Here is a 5,215-nt window from a genome sequence, read left to right as displayed (position 1 = left end):
AGACCCCACCCCAAGAGAGATTAAAGTTTATTCTTCATGCCCAATTCCAAATGTCTTTTGGCCCCAAAAAGTGAGAGTGGCCTAGGACTTGATGTCTGAAACTCAGTGTAGCAGTTATCAATCCCATCCTGGGTACCCGGGCACCCTCACAACAGCCCCATGAGGCCCCATTTGAGGCCCCAGATGAGGACAATGAAGTCTCCAGGCAAAAAAACTGACTTGCCAAAAGTCATAGCAAATGGCAGCACCAGGATTCAACTCCAAGCCGTCTGACACCCATAGGTGACTCATCTTCTGGTTTCAAGTCAAGTTCTGCCACTGACCCTAGTGTGACCCTGGGCAAGACCCAGTCCTTTCAGTTCCCCCATCTGTACAATAGAGACAGGATCATGGCTTTTGTATCAGATGAGGTGGGAGATGAGAAATCCTTTCTGTGACCATCACAGAGTGTTTCAACATCGCACAGATGATTCAGTGCGACATTAGACAAAACACACATCCTCTCTGGACCTCTGTTTTTCCAGGTGTAAACATTTCTAGTCCATTGTGTGCATTGAAAGACAATATCAACAAAGTAAAAAAGGCAACCCACAGGATGGGAGAAAGTATTTGCAAATCATATATCGGATAAGAGATTAATATTCAGAATATATGGAGAACTCCTAAAATTCAACCACATACACACAAAAACACTCAATTCAAAAATGGGCAAAGCGTTTGAACAGACATTTCTCTGAAAAAGATACATGAATGGTCAATAAGTACACTGACAACTTGTTCAACATCACTCATCATTAGGGAAATGCAAATCAAAACTACAATGACGGATTTCCTCCGTGGTCCAGTGGTTAAAGATCCACCTGCCAATGCAGGGGACACGGATTCAATCCCTGGTCAGGGGAGTAAGGTCCCACATACCGTAGGGCAACTAAGCCCACATTCCTCAAAATATAGAGCCCACACACTCTGGAGACCACGTGCCACAACTAGGGAGAAGCCTGAGCACCACAAGGGAAGATCCTGTGTGCCATAACTAAGACCCAATGCAGCCAAAAATAGACACTTTTTTAAAAAAAAGAATTTTTAAAAATCTGTAATGAGATACTACTTCACACCCATTAGGCTATCATAAAAAAAATAAAAAGTGTGGATGAGGATATAGAGAAATTGGAACTTGTGTACTATTAGTGGGAATTTATGTAGAGCCACTGTGGAAAATAGTAAGGCATTTTACAAAAAAAAAAAAAGATTTAAAATAGAAACACCATATGACCAAACAATCCCAGTCTGGATATTTACCAAAAAGAATTAAAAGCAGGGTCTCAAAGAGGTATTTGTACACCCATGTTCATAGCAGCATTATTCGTAACAGCAGGAAGCAACACAAGTTTACATCAACAGAGGAATGAGTAAACCAGATGTGTTCTATGCATACAATGGAATACTATTCAGTTTTAAAAGGAAAAAAGTTCTGCAATATGCTGCAACATGGATGAACCTTGAAGACACAATGCTAAATGAAATAAGCCAGTCACAAAAAGACAAATATGCTATGATTCTACTTATATGAGATACTTGTTCTGTCAAATTCATAGAGGCAGAAAGTAGATGGGTTGCCAGCAGCTAAGGTATGGAAGAATGGGGAGTGAGTGTTAAATGGGTACACAGCTTCAGTCTTACAAAATGGCAAGAGCTATGAAGTTGGATGTTGGTGATGGTTGCAACAATATTATGAATATATTTAATACCAGTGAACTATACACTTTGAAAAGGTTAAGATGATAAACTTTACATTTTATATATATAATATATCATTTATATATATTATAATATTATATGTATTCTATTAAATATATTATATTATATATTACTGTGTGTGTGTATATATATATTACTATGATTTTAAAAACTGAAAAAAAAGTTATAAATTATCTTAAATCCCGTAAAGGAGAGACTCTGGGATACTTTGAAAACATTGTAAGAAAATTCTGTAAATTCTGATAGCATGTCATCTCGGTATACTATTAGAAAGGCAGATGTAAATATTTTTTTGTTTCTGTCCCCTCAACCAGTCACTCATAGTTTATGTGTGTAATCTTTGCCATAGCTGAGTCCCACCTGTTCTAGTATTTAAGAGCTGACAGAAGTGCTAAAGCCAGTGTCTACTGTGAGTATGCATGGAAAAAACGCCATGGTCCTCCCACGGAGCTCTCAGCACAGAGCATGGCACACAGTAGGTGCTGGATAAATGACGGGTAAACGACCACTGTCCACCTCTGGCCCCAGGCAGGCGATAGGAGGCCCAGTCCTTGGGGACAAGGTGATGCTGTCCTAGACGGGGGCAGGCTGGTCCAGCCGGAAAGGGCACAGCAAGTCTTCACAGGAGGGACTTCATAGAGGCAGAGGCAGGCAGGTGGAGAGGCTAGCAAGGGCTCAACTGGGCGCTAGAAAGGTAGGTAGATCGGAAACATACTTGTCTCCTGGGAGATCACCCTGGACAAGCCTCTGTCCTGCTGCAGAAGCCGCCCCTCTGGCCATCAACCAGGCTCCTCACCAGCCCCTGGGGACCCTCCAGCGCACGGCCCCAGGGCCTGTCCTTTGATGGTCTCCATGGTCAGAGGGGGCTTTGAGGGGTCACAGCATCCTCCTGACACTCCCTGTCCCTCCTAGCATTCAGTGGACCTGGGAGCCACATATATCCAACCTGGTATTATCCCACAGTTTTTATGAAAATTATTCTTGTTATTAGTAAGAATGTTATTAACACACCATACTAAGGTTTGATGAAAAGTGAACCCAGAGACACCCCACTTCCTCCCACAAATGCCTCTCCCAATCTCACTCCTCCAGTCATCCTACAACTTTTCTTCCAAAAATTTGTCTTTTAATTTTACTCAAAGTATTTTATTTTTTTAGAAAATTTTATGTGCAAAGTCAAATCAGTCTTTTCCTTTGTAGCTTCTAAGTTGTATGTGTTGTTAGGAAGGTCTTGCCCAGTTCCAAGATTACAACAATATATTCCTATACTTCCTTCTAGTAATTTTATAATTTATATATGATGTATATACATACCTACACACTGTAGATATTGATATTAGCTCTTTGGTGCACACACATAAGATTTAAATGTGTAAAAGCTTTATAATGCATCTGAAATTTATTTTTGTGCCTGGTGTGAGGTAGGGATCTAGTTTAATTTTAAAACTAGATTGCTTCCTAGAAACCACAATACTTTATTAAATGATCCATCTGTAGCTTGGAAACAGAGTCAGTGCAGAGCCTCTGGGCTTCACTACTTCACTGGGTTCCCTGCTTTGTCCTGTATCAAACCGCGCTCTTCAAGTTACTCCAGCTTTGGAATGTGTGTTAGTATGTGCTCTATTGAGTGTGTGTGCGCGTGCTCAGTGGCTCAGTTGCGTCTGACTCTGCAACCCCATGGACTGTACCCTGCCAGGCTCCTCTGTCCATGGGCTTATCCTGGCAAGAATATTGGACTGGGTTGCCATTTCCTCCTCCAGGAGCTATATTGAGTACCATTCTCTTTATTTCTATTTTTCATACACTTCCCTTTCAAGGCAAACCTTTTTTTCTTTTTTTGGCAGCAATAGGTCTTGGTTGCAGCCTGCAGACTTCTCTCTAGTTGAGGCACATGGACTCAGGAGTTGTAGGATGCAGGTTTAGTTGCCTCTCAGCATGTGAGATCTTAGTTCTCTGACAAGGGATTGAACCCACATCCCCTCCATTGGAAGATGGTCCTAACCACTGGACCACTAGGGAAGTCTGTGAAGGCAAACTTTAGAATCAGCTTGTCAAGTTGCAATTTTTTAACAGCTAAACTTGCACTGGTTTTATGAATTCATGGATGAAAAATAAGTGTCTTGGCCACACGTCAGCTCTTCTCCTTCCAGAACATGGGATCCTATTTCAACACCTTTAGTGAAGTGCCACTCCTTTCTTCATATGAATTCTCTGCCTTTCTGGTCAGATTTTAGTTCCAGATATTTTAATCAGTTTTAGGCTGATTGTAAATGGGATCTTTACCCTCAGGGACATTCTCTATGGTCAGAGCTGCTGTGCAAGAAAATCATGCAACCTCACTCCTCCTTGGTCCTCTTCCTCTTGAGTTTTCTAGATGGACAAGTGAATCATCCACAAACATTCCATAATGCACAGGTGTGCTCACACTCATCTCCCCACCTCCTCCTCACCACAGGGACGAAGCCTCCCTACAGACAAGGCGACTGAGGCACCGAGAGGTGGAGTCATTTCCTAAGGTTACAGAAGGGGCGTGGTGGAGCTGCAACACCAACCCAGACCTTCCTGGCCCAAAGTGCTTGCTCACCCATCCAAGCCTTCTCATGTCATTTCAAATTCCAGTCGGTTCAGGTGGACGGATTATGGAAGCGGAAGGGAAGGCAGGATTCCTGGGTCTGTCCCCGCTGTGCCCCGGGGAGCCGCCTGCCTGTCCCGCCCACCCCAGGATGCTGAGCCGGCGCACAGACTGCAGGGAAGGGCACAGACTGCATGGAAGGGCACAGCCAGGGTCGCTCACCCACGGGGTGGGGGTGGGGCTGCTCTTCACCAGGACGCCCCCACTGCAGGCAGCTCAGCCCTCTGCCTTATTCAGGTCCTCCTTACTCACCACTGTCCTCCCTTCACCTGCCCCAGAAGGGCCCCCTCCATGCCCCACAGCACCCACCCTTCAAAATCACTAGACCCTGGGTTGTGCATTGCAGTCCCCAGTGCCTTTGAACAACCCCACTGCACAGACAAGGAGACGGGCCCCTTGTTGTTCAGTCGCCAAGTCGTGTCTGACACTTTGCGACCTCATGGCTGCAGCACGCCAGGCTCCTCTGTCCCTCACAATCTCCTGGAGTTTGCTTAAACTCATGTCCATTGAATCAGTGGTGCCATCCAACCATCTCACCCTCTGTCGATCCCTTCTTCTCCTGCCCTCAACCTTTCCCAACATCAAGGGCTTTTCCAATGAGCCAGCTCTTCACATCAGGTGGCCAAATTGGAGCTTCAGCTTCAGTGTCAGTCCTTCCAAAGAATATTCAGGGTTGATTTCCTTTAGGATTGACAGGTTGGATCTCCTTGCAGTCCAAGGGGCCCTCAAGAGTCTTCTCCAATGCCGCAATTTGAAAGCATCCATTCTTCAGCACTCAGCCTTCTTTATGGTCCAACTCTCACATCCATACATGACTACTGGAAA

Source organism: Dama dama, chromosome 23, assembly GCF_033118175.1.
Source record: "Dama dama isolate Ldn47 chromosome 23, ASM3311817v1, whole genome shotgun sequence".
Classification (NCBI taxonomy): Eukaryota; Metazoa; Chordata; class Mammalia; order Artiodactyla; family Cervidae; genus Dama; species Dama dama.
The sequence above is the reverse complement of the archived record's forward strand: the minus strand, read 5'-3'. Positions refer to the sequence as shown.